Source organism: Macrosteles quadrilineatus, unplaced genomic scaffold (genome assembly GCF_028750875.1).
Source record: "Macrosteles quadrilineatus isolate MER2022 unplaced genomic scaffold, UCM_ALF_1.0 Scaffold_2__2_contigs__length_208266976, whole genome shotgun sequence".
NCBI classification, from domain to species: domain Eukaryota; kingdom Metazoa; phylum Arthropoda; class Insecta; order Hemiptera; family Cicadellidae; genus Macrosteles; species Macrosteles quadrilineatus.
Window position 1 is genome coordinate 182,536,334 of NW_026542595.1, and position 17,486 is coordinate 182,553,819.

Sequence of the window (17,486 nt, forward strand, 5' to 3'; positions counted from 1 at the left end):
AAGCCGAGGTATCCGAGCCTCTTATACCTGCTTTTTGTGCAGTCTGGTTTTAGTTGCTTGTTATACACCCCGTATTTACTCACTCGCCAGATTGTACATAAATAGTGTAAGTATCATGTTTACCGTAGTTTTAAATAGGATTAATTTGAATTAGTAGGCCTAAGTAAATCATACGAAGTAGTTTTTATATTAATGATCATTTAGTTGCTAAGCTTATGGTTTGTTTGTAAAGGTTTTTTTTTGCCAGGAAATATTTATAAGTATAGTGAAGATTTTATTGAAATTTTAACCCCAAAATGAGTTTAGAGCACAATTTTGATTTCGTCAATACCAGTGGCAGTTTTTGATCTGTGAACAAGGGGACCCAAGGTTGGTTTCCCATATTTTTTAGCAGTCCTTAAAAAAATCTTGGTTTTGATCCGTTTAAAATTTATTTGTGATAGATTAATAATAACTACAAAAATGTGTAGCCTATTTGATACATTTTTAGTTATTTTAAATGTTAGGATAATTAAATTTTTGTTGTTGCCAAAAGTATTTTCTTTTACAAATTTCTATTTGAAATGCATCATATGATAAGCTGACAATTTGATATTTTACTATTACAAATATGTTAATTCGTGAGGTTTGCTAACTCTTATTGCTGAAAGCATTCCGCAGTCCTAGAATCTTTTAAATGTGAAATAAAAGCACTTTGAGAACATTTATTCAGTTAAAGTCCCAAACTATCTATAGCTATTGCATTGCAGCCTGACACAGTGCGTGATAGTCAAGTTTTATATGGGAGTCCCATGCAGATTATATGGGAGTTTCGCCTAGTATCTACAGAGTCCCCGCGTACTACCTGTTGCAAAAACATATTATCACCCATCCTAAAAATATTGACCCTGCTAACTGTTATGTACATTCAAATGCAGGAATAAAAATCAGATTTAAGTTAATCATTACTATTTTTACTTTTGTCTTAAAAATGGGAGGACTCCATCCCAAAGTCCTTATGGACCAGCCGCCACAGTTTTAAAGTGAATACTAATTTTTGACCCAAAGAGCAGGAGTATTTAGCCTATGCAGCTGAATGTCCATCCTACTCACAGAATAATAAAGTAGGCCTACAGTACCCGGTTGAAACGGTTTTTGATTCAGAACCGCAGGTTCAGAATTAGTTTATTTGTCTACGCATTGGCATTTAAATTGTTTTGTTGAAAAACGTTCCAAACTTTTAATTATTTTTCATTCTATTTTATTTTTTTATTATTAAAACATTTTAAGTATAAGAAAAAAAAATTTCATTGTTTTCAGGCTCTACAAGATGTTTTATCAGCCAAAATTAGCATTTTCTTGTACTTTCTACTGTGGGCATTCTTCATTCTCCATTGGTTTTGTGACAAAGAACCAAGATACAATATATTTCCCAGCTTGGAGGTAAGAAATTCTGTTGTAAGAATTGAGCCCAGCTAGCTTACTTGAGTCCAGTAGATATTAGATATACAAAAATCACAAAACCCGACACCAATGTTTCATCCTAATATGAGATTTTTTCTTTGAAGCAATCGTCTCCAAATTTTTAAATACCATTTACCTTTTCCCACTCTTAACCCTCCGTCGGTGACACCACTGAGTTTTCCTCCGGGCGCCTTTGTTTTTATTTTAAAATGTGTGATACACATTTAATACACCAGCCAGCAGCTTTAGGAGTAACAGTACCTTACGTGCATCTTACCTGGAACCGAATCACCGATTGAACATTTTGATCTAACACCTCCCCCGCAAAACCCCTATTAATCACTTGAAGCCCAAAGAGTCATGTAGCATGGAGCCCAGGTCCTGTTGTTTTTGTTTGCTATATATTTTAATAAAATATGTAAATTAAGCATTTTAATTGATTTCATGTACAATTTTATTATTTATACATTTAAAAATATTTATTAGAAAAATCACAAAGTTCTACAAAATGGCATAAATAACTTGCTGCATAAGCCAGGAAAATCTGGCTTGTCTGCAGCTTAAGGAGAAAACTGGTTCTTGATAACAATCTACTTTGTCCTTGGTCAGTCCTTATCACAACTTTGGTTTCTAGTTAAGATCTTCTTTCACTTTTGTTTCCACTTATATACTCTACCTTTCTGTGACAACTATATTATATTTAATATTTATATTTAACTATATTTAGGCTTATATATAAGCCTAAAATTAACTTGCTTTAACAAAAACTTGAAACATTTTTGTTTAAGGAAAGGCTCTAGGCCAGGATTTGAAATTGTAGAAAAAGGAGGATAGCAGCTAGCTTACCTTGAAAGTGTGGGTAGGTCATAGAACAAGTAGGAAAAACACTGTGCACACAATATTTCGTCCCCTAAGGGACTTTGTCAAGTGTAGAGAAAGAGTTTATAAAGTGTACTTTGTAATTGTGTTGACAAAGTCCCTTAGGGGACGAAATATTGTGTGCACAGTGTTTTTTCTACTTGTTTGATGGCCTACCCACACTTTCAAGGTAAGCTAGCTGCTATCCTCCTTTTTCTACAATTTAAAAACTTAAAACAATTACTGTACCTAAATAATAAGGGCATTAATTTCCCCTATTTACAATGTGAATAGAGTAAATATAATAATTTGTTTGCAAGACTTGCTTTTTCAAAATTAAGTGATTCAGTTTTAAAGTGTTCCCATGACCTAATTAAAGTGTCAATAGATTAAGTGAAGCAATTGTAAACAATGACCTCTACAATATTTTGAGAGTCATTGTACTTCTGATAACTGTGGTGGTGTAAAAAATATTATTTTGTTTTCTAAATAATCAATCAACAAATTTCATTGATTTAATTTTAATATTAGTATGGTACACACATTATGTAGTGTAATGGTTTATCCAAAGATATTGTAACCTAATGATTCTCATGTTGTTAAATAAATGCTAAAGTGGTGTGATTATCAATTTTCACAATAAACTGGCACTGTTGTAGATTGTACGATATTCCTATCAGCTAATCACAGCCTGATCCTGAATCGCCTCATCCGCCTTCTGCTTGACCATGTCTACCATGAACCATACACGGCTATGTTGTGTGATAACAGTGTTTCTGTAATGTAACTGAAGTCTTTACATTCACAGACACTTACCCTAGTTTGCTATGGTATCTCACAGTAGAATCAAAGTATGTTAGAGTAAATTTTATCACTACGACCTTAAGTGATTCCATTCTGTTCATCACCAGCTCAATTGAACAACCTATGTAATGGTTACTTCCCTCTTTCCCTGCTCTTGCTAGTGGATTTTTTTTTCTGAAACAAAGATCTTATTTTTAAAAATCTAATTAACGGAAATACACCCAGTTGCTTCTCAAACTTTCATTTTTAAGTTAAGTTTCAAAATTTCCATCAATCCTGGATTATTTTGGACACAGTAGGGTACTTTTTATTTTCAACCAAGTGTTGTACTTGCATCCCAAAAGACCTGAGACGTTAATTCTCTTTCCAGAAGGCCAACCCTGAGCTGTCGGCCTCAGTGCCCTCCAGAGTGGCCCTGTCATGGTTCACCCCCCTGGTACGCCTCGGGGCTCGTAGACCCCTGGAGACCTCGGACATGCCTGACCTAGAACCCCTCAACTCTGCCAGGGTGATCATACCTAGGTTCCTGTCACGCCTGTCCTCTCAGCACAGAAGGTGAGGGAAACATGGTGGATGGAGTAGGTAGTTATCAGACAACCTTTTTGATTTACAAAGTTTACTTTGCAATAAAGGATACATGCAACACATTAATAACCTGCAATTAAATATAGAGACGTTCTACTAAGGATTTAACACAAGACACAAGGGCATGATTTTAAGAATACTAGTGTCCCTGTTGCTCGAATCCGAGCAATTGCTTAGTATTACAGGCGTTATTTTAAAACGAATAACAGTCATAATGTCTGATGACTTTAAAAGATTTGACTCAAAGATTATGGAAATACTCAAGATGTACATAACAGATCGATATAATCAACATTTCTTGTTATCAGTTTTCAAAAGATGATCTTGTTTTTTAGTGTTTTCTACAAATAGCCTTACTCATAGCTATATGAGGTTGTCCATAATTACGATTATAAAAAAAAAAACATCATTTCTATTTCTTCTCCTTGGTGGTGTTCTATAACTTTCCTATGTTTCTATAGTTTGCAAATAGGCTCTTTCAATGATTACTAAGAAATGCAGCACAGTGTTAATTAAGTTTTCTTTTTAGTATATTAATTTATCCAGGCACTCTCGCTTTTTTCCATTTTAATATGTACGCCAACCCAAATTCAAATAGTGAGTATTATTTCATTTCAACCAAATCAGTAAATGTTTGTAGCAAACTGTTAATTTAGCAATTTTATTGACTGTTTACAATTAATATAAGTTCTTCTTCTCACTTTTAATTTCTGACAACAGCTGGAGTTTCGTAATAATTTTTTTCCCATGTTAATCTTATGGAGAAATACGAAACCTTAAAGGGTCCCGGGGCCTCACTATCTAATTATTTCCCTAAAAAGAAAGTTGCCTGCACAACTTCACGTTACGCTCGTTCCAATGACACCAAAAACATGTAAATCGGTTCAGTAGTTTCGGAGGAGTAATTGTCACAAAAAACCTGCCTGCGTATTAAATAAGTATAGATTTGTGTGGATATCAGGACTACCTGAGTGATCAAGAGCCACTGTGGCATCAGAAAAGCAAAACTTGTATCATGAAATATTTGAATATTTTACTGTTACTGACAGAAATTTCAATCAGGGAAGGTTTTAATTTTTAATGAGAGAGAGAGTTGTCATCAGGTCCATTAGTGTGGATCCACCTTAAACCTCAGAAATCTATTTACAGAACTTAATTTTTTTTTGGCAAAAGCATAGATTTTCATTCACATAGTCAGGGGTGCCCATCCTCCCCTAGACTCATGACACACCCCCCCCCCCCAAATTGAGCACCGCCCCCACCCCATAAATGAGGTACACAAAAAATGAGAAACATTATTACCCGCCCAGCATTATTCGTAAAACTAAAAGAAGTTATATAAATTTTTTTAGATATTGAAAATTAAAACCCAGTTAATCTATATAAATAAAGTTTTGTCTGTACATTGCTCAGAATTATACATATTTTGGTTTATTTTTTAAGTTTTATACATTAAAAAGTTGAAACATGTCTTATCTCGTCCGTCTGTCAAGGCCTAGAAGGCATTTTACGTAGCCTACTCTAAAAAAAACTAGAGTACCGATTATGATTCTAATGGTTTAATTGTATTCACAGGATTGGCGGGAGTGTCCTTAGCCATTAAAATATGGCCTCACTATTTTGGAAATAAAATAACGGACTATCAAAAAACCCAATTTTGTGTGATTTTTTAAAGTTTTTTTTCTCCATGTTTACTACATACGTCATTTATGAAATACTAATAATGTGTTAGGAGAATATATGAAATTACGAACAGCTGTTTTGATAAAGATTCCTTTTTCTAGCTGGCACTGATATGTTTACATAAAAATTTTGTTTACGAATACTGTGTAGACCCTAACCATTTCCGATCACATTTGTAACCATATCCAATCACGTTTGGCAAATCCAAAACCAATTGAGATTAATAACCGTGTGGCTTACATAAGGGGTTTGATTTATCACGGGTACTAATATGTAACTAAATTAAATTAAATAACTAGCCATCATCCAGGTGGGGAATCGGAGATTCTGCGTGTATCAAGTTGTACTTGAGTTTTGATTACCGGGTAAAGAATCAGTGTTGTACAGGTCTGGAAAACCTATCTTTCTATATAAATAAAATTAGAGTTTTATAAGTCACCTCAATTTAAGGAATTTATTATTGCCAGAATATAGCGTTCGTAGTCTCTGCTTATCGAATTGTCAGTGTCTTTCTCTTGATATAACGACCCCCTCTCCCTCCCACATAATCGTTTTGGAAACATCACAGCTCCTTTGATGAAAATGAAATGGAAAAATGACTTCAACTTCAACGCTTGCGCCAACAATCGTCTGCTCCGTTTTAACACTTCTATCTACTGTGCGCTATGTTACAACAGATTTCAGATACAACAGCTGGGGAATGATGACGATATAATGCTTAGTAAACTGTGATTGGTGATTAGTAACCATATGGTAACTTTAGTAAGGCTGTGATTGGGCAATGAGTAGGCCTAAATATGGCAAATTGTTGAATTTGTGTATGAATTAAAGAGAAACCTAATAATAAAGAACAGAAGAACAAAGAAAAGGAATAACAAGATTGTTCTCCTTACATTCTTTATTAAGAGTGTTTTTATTATCTCTAAATATAATTTTACACTTTTTATGACTTATCTATCAATTCCTATGTTGTGATACATTTTACCTACTCGTAGCATATTTGTCTATCATGAGCAGTAGCTTATAACACTTTCTAAGGTTAAATATTTACGTTATTTATAGCAATGCGGTGTTTGGCTGGTTATTAGTTGAGTTTGAGTTGGCTATAATTTTAAACGTTGCCGTTTTTGTACCTACAACTGAATCAAGTTAAATGATTTTAAATGTCGTTATTGCACAATAATAATGATTGTCCAATATTGAATTTCGTTGATAAAAATGCAAATCGTTATGCAATGGCTGTTTTCAGCGTTTTAATGGGTTTGTCATCTGTTTGTATACTACCATTGGGTTAACTGTATTTTTCATTACCCCCCCCCCCCCCCCCCCCCACCTATTAACTCAGGTAATCGAGTATCTACACAATAGTGTAAAGTATTGTAGCCTATGCTACTTGTTGATTGTATTTTAACGAGCTTTATGGCAACAAAGCGTTCTGTGCTGAGTCGCGGTGTAGCTTGTGTCTGTACCGCGCGTTTAACTCGGCAGTTGAGCCATTCCGTGCCCTCCCTCTTAGATCTCATGTCTTGCTAATCTTGAATAACAAATTCCTACACGAATCCTAAACCATCCTAAAATCCTATTTTAACTAATTGAATTCAATAATAAAGCTATTGTCAGTAATTAATAAACTTTCTATCTGGTGACATCGTAATATATTTTTGATTGTCGTCACGTTGGACACTGTTGCAATTAACTTTAGCCACCCCCCCATTTGAATTTTTTGCAACCCCCCCCCCAAGAATTTCAATGACACAGTCTGCGTCACAGCCCCCCTTGTGGGCACCCCTGACATAGTTTTCGTCTACAGAGATTAAAAGTGGGAACCGACTAGAATAGGAGAGGATGATAACATGACAAGGTCTCAGATTTTCTCTTGATGTGCTTTCAAATAAAAACATAGGCTAATTGATATCTTGGAGCAAGCAAAGCCATAGGCTAGACCTATTAAGGACTTTAAATTTCGTTTTTACACATCTTTCTTCTGACATAAAATACTAATATTGATCCTTGAATTCACAGTTAGGATTATCAAAGTAAGTTACCTCTGCAGTAAACTGTTCTGTATTTCCCTAATGGTGACACTGGTTGTCTGGGAGCTTCAGCCTGGGAGGTGGCTTCAATAATAATCTGTTGGAGGATCGATATTTGAATAAACTTTCATTCTAGAAATCACCAAAAACTACTGTTAAGATTAAACGCAAACAAAAATCACAATTTTGCGGTGATCACCAGAGAAAATGATGTAGTCCCTGCTGCGACCGCAAAAAATGTTTACAATTTCTCCGCGACCACAGGAGACTAAATACGACCCTGGTAGTAAAATACAAAATAATTATTGTTCATATTATTTAAATTCATGTCCTAAATTTTAATCTTAAATCTTTTCAGCCATCCTGAAGTTTTGTGTGATAAGCAGTCGGGCAAAATCCAATTCAACCAGGAAGAGAAAACAAAGCCCAAAGCCTCTATTCTTGGAGCTCTGCTGAAAACCTTTGGACCATTCGCCCTCCTTGGATCATTGCTGAGGTTGACTGCGGACTTGTTGATGTTTGTTAATCCACAGTTATTAAGGTTGGTTAATTGATTTATTTGCAAGAGTTTACTTTCGGACTAGTCCCTAATATTTCAGTAAGGTCTCTGATGTCCCTGAAAACCCACAAAATGTGATTTTTATTGTAGTTTTAACAAGAAAGTAAAACATTGTCTGAGCCGCAAGATTTTTTTTTTCTGCTGTGTAAGTTTTAGATTTTGAGCTCGACAACTTACATTTAATATTCTCCAAATAGATAGTTAAGTAAAATTAAATGTAATATTAGTTCCTGGTGCAGTTGAAGCGATTTTCTTCATCCCCTTCAACCGTTACTACTTAACCAATACAAATTGTGTGTCTTGTCATATCCTATTAAGTGAAAGTCAAATATTTCACTATAATCCACTTGTGACATTGGTACATTGGTAAACATTGCCAAATAATCTACATACATATTTTGTAGTTGTATTGTTTTTCATGTCAAGTATCTCTAAAAATTGCTTCATAAGGTCACCAAATATCCTCAGATTTTGTAAGGCAGATGCTGTAGACATTAGACACCCTGTACTTGTCACATAAAATGAACAATATTGCCACTTATTTTTTCATATTTCATCAAGTATTATTTTTATTAACACCAAACTGTTTGACATAGGTTACTGATTGAGTTCATCTCCAATGATGACAGCTTGTGGAAAGGTTGCATGTATGCATCTCTCATGTATGCTGTATCCATCCTCCAAATTATTTTAATGAAAAAGTATTTTATCATCCTAAACATCACTGGCATGCGGATCACCACAGCTCTTGTGTCTGCTATTTACAAAAAGGTATTATTCTCGATGTTTCAAAAAGTACTGCAATGGTTTTAAAATATTTAAGCAGATTATTTGGTGAACACACTTGAAGCAATGTTGGTTTAAGAATTCATGCTAATTGTTTTAGGGAAATTTATTTAACTGTAACAAACATGTAATTCTTCATCTTGTTTTCAAAGTAATTCTAGTCAACTACTCTAACTGACACCAGGGATAATCTACGCATACTTTTAGAATAGTATATTTCATTACTAGGACAGAAAGTGACATTTTCCACCGAGCGCTCAAGTTTTGCCATTCAGAAATAATGGAGCAAGTGCCGGAAAATAACTTTTGGTACAAGTTATGAACGATACTTTTCATCACGATGCAAAAATACACAAACACAGAATAACAGACCTCAGTAATATTACAACTATTTTATTTCTCAACTAGCAGAGTACCCGTCCTTCGTACGGGGTTGGCTATAAAATGCTTATTGCAGTTATACTCAAGCTTTGCGTTTGCAATGAGGGAGAACAAAGTTTGATAAAATTTACTACTTTAAATTTACAGTATTCTATAGTATCACACATCTACCATAGCCATTATGTTCTACTTCTTCTTTCTTCACCTAAACAATAGAGACCTACGTATATTACTCAATAATTTATTTTTTAACATCAAAATCTACAGGGTGCGCTAAAATAACCTGACAGTTTTTAATACTAAATAACTCAAGAACAAAATACAATTTTATATATTAAATAATGTTATATTGTACACACTACTATGCCATTTTCACTTATGCAAAATTATATCACTTAGGTGATGTCCTTCTCCTAAACGCAAGCTTTCATTTTTTTTTTTTTTTATTTGCAGTCACCTTCGCCTGATGAATAGAAACAATCTCTTCCCGGATACACTGCTTGTTCAGGGATAGTTCAAAATTTCGAAACAACCACTTTGCTTTTTAAGTGTTCCCATAGCCAACTGTCACACAAAATTAAGTCTGGGGATCGAGCTGACCACAGCACATCACCAAACCAAGAGATCACTTTACCGGGAAAGAGTTCACGCGAAACTGTCATTGAATAACTGGCTGTATGACAAGGTGCGCCGTCCTGTTGAAACCATGTGTTGGTCATGTGTATCTCACCTAACATTCATAGTTGCGGAACCAAAAACCCCCTCAGTATTTCCACTTAACGATCCGAGTTTACAGTGATAGGGGGTGTTCTCACTTTCATCCTCAAAAACATATGGTCCGATGACTCCAAACCGTGCCACACCACACTAGACAGTAACTTTCTTTCGACCAAGTGATGTTTCACCAAACATAACCTAAAAATGGCATAACATAAGCAATCGTTCACTACAACAACGAGGTCTCTAGCTTATATAACAACTGACTTATCACAAAACAAAACCAACAGGTATTTTTGGCGCACCCTTTATATATATAAAATCCAATGTATGTATGTTTGTTTGTTTGTCCTTTATGGACTCCGAAACCGCTCAACAGATTATAATGAAACTTTCAGGCATTATTAAGCATTATTCAAGGATGGTTTGTGCGAAGTTTAGTGCTGATCCGTCAAAAGGGCTCCGCCCCATTGGCTCTGGGGTTTTCCATGTTAACCTTATGAGTACTCATATTTAAATGGAATTAAAGAATCTTAACAGCTGGTTCAACTAAACAATTTGATTCTACGATGTTCAATAGCATTAAAAAGTTAATAGGTTAAGCAACAGGGTGCAGCACTATTATTTTTTTTTTATTTATGACAACATCTAATTTGCAACCAAAAGGGGAGTGAGCGTAGCGAACGAACTTCAACCCGGAGGCGAGTTAGCGTAGCCCATTAACATGGGCATGGGGGATGCCATGCTAGTAACGAAATAACAACAAAATATAAACAGAAAATCAAAACAAATGGAAGAAATTCCAATCACATGTTTAATTTACAGTGTGCAGTTAAAAGTGTGTACATTACATATTTTAGGTTGACTCTTCAACCACTGGGCGACTTCTACAGTTTGTATTAAACCCTGAAAGTGATTTGAACAATGTTGTTCCAATGTTGAATTCTACATAGTATAATAAATTGACAATGATGTATGTCCTAAAAATATGTTGTACTCAAGGTGAAAAAATCTAATGGGGTTTTTTTAAATCGTATGTGCTTCGTCTCATGATCCGTATTTTTTGTATTATATAAAGTTTCTAACAAACCCCACCATGAGGAATTTGCAAATAGCATAGCTCACATTCAGGCCTGAGGATGTGCTCTATCTGCAGCACAAAATAGTTGGAGCCGTTTAAACTACCCTGGGTATTTTCATAGCAACCGGGTAGATTAAACCACTATCAGTTAGTTCAGGCAATCTGGAATCCAATCCTTAATGAAGTTATTAGATAGCCGTTTCGCTAACCAAGTTTTCCTTGTAACTATTTAGATTTAGATATACAGTAGACCACCTCTTAACCGACCTCGCATCAACCGATAATCGGATTATCCGCCGTAGCTCGTAAAATATTACAGTTAATTCTGACCGACCTTGTTTTGAGAGCACTTCATGTTAACCGCTGCTTTCTAGGAATCTTAATCTTGGCATTTCCGCTCCCACGATCGGCCACGGGAACAATACGCTAAACTCTACAGGGTGTTACGTCTACAGAAAGTATTTGACTTTACATTGTTTTGGGTCTATTTGTGACTTTCTATCGTTAATACTAAAAAAATAGGAGATAATGTAGTTTATTTTGTAAATAATGCACACAGGACTTCAGAATAGTGATTATATATATTGCCCGTTTAACTAACCTTTTGAGTTATCCGACCTAGGTCCAGTCCCGATAGGGTTGGCTAAGAGACTGTACTACAAAGTCGTACTGTACACACAACGGGTATACACATTTTTTGATGAACTTGCGTCCTTCAGTGAATGAGGTTACCATGACTCAAGCTGTTACATTATGTGTTTCAGTCTCTCAAACTGGCAAACTCTGCCCGCAAGCAGACCACGGTAGGAGAGATGATCAACCTCATGGCTGTGGATGTCCCTAGTTTTCACTACGCTGTGTTGTTCATCAACTTTATCTGGGTAACTCCTCTGCTGATTACCCTGACCATGGTGTTCCTCTGGCAACTTTTAGGTCGGTAGTGCTTGTGTCTTTTCAAAGCTCAAAATAATATTGATAAAACAGAAGCTTTATCTAAAAAAAAATAATATAAAGATTTTAAAGTATGAGTAGGTCTACTATTTACATTTGATGAAAAACTCAGACACCCCAAGTCTTTTTTAGCAGTAGTTTCGACCTTTAAAACTTTGAATTTAGAAACGCTGGTATTAATCTTTTATGTCTCTGCTTTACTAGACGTATTAAAAATATAAATTTTCAAACCTTTTTTTGCATAAACGCCATACTTCTTTGATAGAGCTGTTATTTTGTTTTTGAGGCGTGGCAGCGTTCGCGGGCCTGGGCGTGATGCTACTGATGATTCCTCTCAACAGCTGGTTGGTTCGTCAAGCGAGAAAGTTGAGAGTTCAACAGATGAAATACAAAGACGAGAGGATCAAAATAATGAACGAAGTACTTTCCAGTATTAAAGTAAGTTTTGATCAAGAGGTTTTTCCTTTTTTAACTAATTTGAATTTTTTAGGTACAGTTGACTTTGGATAATCTAATACTCTAGGTACTTGTAGGGTGTCAGCTAAAGAAATATGACTAAAATAATCTGTTCTGAAAGAAGAGATACCTATACTATAGTATACAGTTTGGCCGGAGTTGTAGTTAATTACCTGTATGTATCATGGAGCTTTACTGGAAATGGTGACCGTAAGGAAATAAGACGCCTGCCACTACACCAATTCACAGATGAATCCATTTGGTGAGGTGGCCGCTCAGTGAATCTACGTCAGCAGCAAGATTTCTTATCCTGGTATCTACGTCAGCAGCAAGATTTCTCATCCTGGTATCGCCACTCAGGACACTACCTTCTTGGACTGTACAGTGTACAGGCTCACACCTTGCTTGTCTTGATACTTTCCACACACGGGTCTTTGAGGTCCACACATTGACAGCTGCCAGTCACTTTTACACTAAAGAAAATCAACATCCAGAACCACACAGATAATTAAAGAGTAATTTAATGCAGTGTCGGATTAATGAGAGTGCCAACTGTGGTCTTTTGTCATAATAATAAGTCAATAAATTATTTTACTATATACATAAGCTATTAAGAATTAAACTAACTAAAACCATGAAATTTATGGTTTGTTTGACTTGTAACATTTTTGTTTTTAGGTTTTAAAACTATATGCCTGGGAAGAAAGCTTTGAAGAAAAAATAACCAAAATTAGGCAGAATGAAATCAAAGTTTTGAAAACTGCTGCAATCTTCAATAGCATAATCCATTTTTGTTATACCATAACACCATACTTTGTAAGTAGTGTAATAAAGAATCTAGTTATTTTATTAAATAAAATGCTTATTTTACAGTCACGTTTAGTGGATTAAACATGTATTAGAAAAGGCCTACCATCACCTTTTGAAATATGGAATTTTAATTTTTCAAGTAGAGAAGAGTAGACTGTTATTAGCAAAATTCTCATAGAAAAGAAGATTATTATAAAGTTTTTTATGTAGGTAGGAAAATATTTTAGGAATAATTGGTTAGGCTTGTGGCAGAGCATCAGTAGACAGACTAAGAGAGTGTTCAAGCAATTTGAAAATTTATTTTCTTCTTCCAGATTTTCTTCGCTACAGAAGTGTTTGATTCATTTATTTAATTTCATTTAGAAGTATTCAACGCGATTAGAAATTGCTTACTTTTTTATCACTATCTAAACCCTAATTTTATTAAAGTTCTAATGTCACGTCGTTCAGTTAAAATCCCTTTGTAAATGACACTTTAGACTATTATTCTCTGGATTACTCTCTATTCAATACATGTTCTTTGTGTATGATGAATAAAGAATGATTTGATTTGATCCTCTTTTTAACAGAACCCGGTACATTACGAAATAGGGAAAAATCTATACAAATTTTGTGGATGAAGCTACCATGCTATGGGACAGGCTTACTTGAGCAGGTGCCTGTACGTAGACCTGGTTGTCACCAGATAAAATTTCAAATATAGCCGCATACAAACTGATAGCCAGGAGTCTTAACTTTTTGTTGATAACCAAAATTTTTACTGGGCTTGTGATGTATAGTTTTAAACATGTGTTCATTAATTGATTGTTTATGTTTACCAATTTTGTAAATAGAATGGATTGAATAAAATAATGTACCTATCTTTTGATTTGAATCTAATTTTTATACAATAAATGGCGACGAGGATGACGGAAATAGGAAATATAAAGAAGTTGAGATCAGTTGCAAAAAGGCAAATTTCCAAAGCATTTAAAACTATACATCAACTCTCCCCCCTTAGTGTAAGGGAAGTATTTGGTCTGAGTGACGAGTCCAAGTGAGTCCAGTGTCTGTCTTGACTTTAAACATAACATTTCCTGTTCTTGAAATTATTTTCCCTTCCTTCCACTTTACTTTTGAGGAATAATTTCTTTCTTTTCAGGTGGGACAGAGAGTACTGGTAAGAAATTATTCCTCAAAAGTAAAGTGGAAGGAAGGGAAAATAATTTCAAGAACAGGAAATGTTATGTTTAAAGTCAAGACAGACACTGGACTCACTTGGACTCGTCACTCAGACCAAATACTTCCCTTACACTAAGGGGGGAGAGTTGATGTATAGTTTTAAACATGTGTTCATTAATTGATTGTTTATGTTTACCAATTTTGTAAATAGAATGGATTGAATAAAATAATGTACCTATCTTTTGATTTGAATCTAATTATTATACAATAGCTTGTCAGTAACATATTCGATGAAAACCACAACTATCGCAATCAAAATACAGGTGACAGCTGATGGGTCAAAGGGTCTAGAGTTGCGTGAAGTGTAAGCCTTATTGTTAGATTCCTGGTCGTATGATCTATTGAACAATTAATGGTTTTTGTAGAGAAATATAAAACAATTAGAATATGACAAGATTTTATGAAGAAGCATTCTAGGTGTTTTTTTTTCTTGTCCTAGGGCGCTAGGCTCTAACCATTGTTTTTCACATAAATACAGGCTAGGCCAAAGGGTTGCAGCATTATCACTCAGATAAAATCCATTAGTGATTGATACATTTTGAACCCGGGACCTTAAGTCCAGTGCTCTACCACTAGACCAGCTTGCTCCTCAGAATTCAAGGCGTTGAACGAAACTATATCAATCAGAAACACTAAACGGATTGATAGCAAATACAAACAATTTATTTTGGATTGATTTCCAATCCAGGAGGGAAGCAATAAAATGAATAAACTTGGCACGGTAGAACCTCTGATTAAATCTGTCATGGGGATTATTTAAGACTTATTTGTTATTGAGGTAGACTACTTATTGAGGTTTGCAATATGTGGTACAAAATTAAGGGTGTTTGAAAATTACACTTTCTCAACCAACTGACTAAGACGCAAAATATGTTTTGTTATAGGTAGCAGTTTCATCTTTTACCTGCTTTGTGCTCTATGATGAACACAACATCCTAGATGCCCAGACAGCGTTTGTGTCTCTTGCACTCTTTTACATTTTGAGGCTACCTCTGAATATGTTTTCGCAAATGCTAAACCATTTGGCCACGGTAAGATATCACTAGTTTTAGTGGTTTATAACATTAATATATAGTTACCTCAATAGTACTCAAGTACCTGGTAGGATAGCTTCACTCAACTCAGATGACACAGTGCTAACATATAGTAGAGAGCTATATTTGATGTAAAGGGTGTGCTCTACCTCAGCTCAGAAATCTCAACTCGGGCCTCAGAGGCTATGTTGCGCCATTGAACAGCGCCGCGTGAACTGCTTGCAGACGTTTGATTCCTCTAAAATTACTCACTTAACTTTTAAAACATTTTTCATCTGAAGATTGTTCCTTACTCCTCAGATTCAAATTTATGACTCTACTTTTCTAATTTTCTTATAAACATTTATTTGTATGTGTAAAATGCTTTAGAAAAACTCTTATTTAGACGTATTTACCAGTCACTTCCCACTTAAAATTCTACTATTATCAAAAAATTTAAAAAGTACAAGACTACAGATATAAGAAATGAATAAATTAACATAAATATATTTTAAATCGGTTGAGAACTAAGCTGACAATAACGGAGTTCCTAAACCCTTGCATTAGTGCGCGGCGTAGAGGTAGAGCGCACCCTAAAGACGCAAGTAACATTGATATTGGGTAAAGAAATTATCGTAAAATTACAGATTACTAATTAGGCCTACTGACAATAGTGAATTTTGATTAATGTAAAGTTCTATCTTATTGAACTAATTGAAATATTTTTTCAGGCATCTGTAGCTTTGAAGAGAATCGACAAATTTTTAAATAGTGAAGAGCTCGATGCTACGTCAGTAACTCATGATCCTACTGAACGTAAGTGTTTGATTTAAAATTTATTCTACACTTCATTATACTTGCTCTACACCACCTCAATATACTTTCTTGGCTTAGAAATCTCAATAGGGTTACAAGCCTCACTGACAATGCCTAAGGTCTTCTGTTGCTCAAAGTGTAGTGCCAAGTTTATCGATTTGTTTTTCAACTTTGTCCATCCCTCATTCTTGGTTTGATATGTGTTATTAGGTTAACCTTACTTAACTAACCAAACGATATATTGAATTGAATAATCAATATATCGATCGATGTTTTCATTCGGTTGTTTGTGCCAACAGATATGGAAGTCTACCCATTACTATTATCCAGTGTAAGGAATTGGACTGGAAAGATGCACGACTCCTGCCACATGACAAATAAAACCCCAGCTTTGCAAATACAAATGTTATCCCCAGTAACTTGTAGCCATACTATAAGCACAGACAATATAATACTTTAATGCAGACGGTCAGCTGGATCTGCGCTAGGCGCTGTTTCATGATGCGGCTGTATTGCCGCGCCACTGTAGCGGAAGACGCGAAGCGTTTCCTCCTCGAGTGGCGCCGTGGGATTCTATTTGAATTTGAATGAACGCGCTTTTAATGAGATATTTCTCGAAACCTATTTAAGATATCTTTATGAAACTTGGTATACAGTTTTAATACGTCATAATGAATTTAAGGAAAAATAATCATTAAAAAATATGATCCTGTTTCAAAATTGCTGTGTTTTAGCGAATTTCCCATACATAGAATAAGCTATTACCGTAGTACTTATCGTAAGACCTGGACCTGGGACCGATTTATTTTTCGTTTTGAGGTCCCTTGAGTCAAAAATCACCAACCGTTCAAATTCATATAAAGTGTGTAAATAAAGTCTTGAAATAGATCTGTATTTTTTAAACCGAGATAGATTAAAATATTATAGTTGTGGCATTGAATGTTAACAAAGGTTCCGTTTTTTTACATCAAAAATATTGTTAACCCCCCTAACATGGTAGGCGGGGGTGAGGGTGACTTATTGTTTTCAAATAGCAACCCCTATTGAGTGACTCCTCATTTTGAAGGATTTATCGAAAGAAACATAATGACGCAAACCCTTGGTGGATATCTCACCCCTAGCCAAAATGACAGGTATTTCAAAATTAGATTTAATGTATGTGGAAAAGCACCAATTTCAAAAATATAAAAACAAATCTGTATTTGTAAAACCGAAATGATAGAAATATTCTGTTTGTCAATTTAATTGTTAACATAGGTTCCACAATTTTTTTACATTAACAATATTTT

General features: G+C 34.9%; 1 protein-coding gene across 1 annotated transcript in view; it reads right to left on the reverse strand.

Moving 5' to 3' along the window:
* The window catches only part of LOC128986509 (1-acyl-sn-glycerol-3-phosphate acyltransferase gamma-like), a 114,753-nt gene that overhangs the window by 46,796 nt on the left and 50,471 nt on the right, over window positions 1-17,486 (reverse strand). The window lies entirely within an intron of this gene.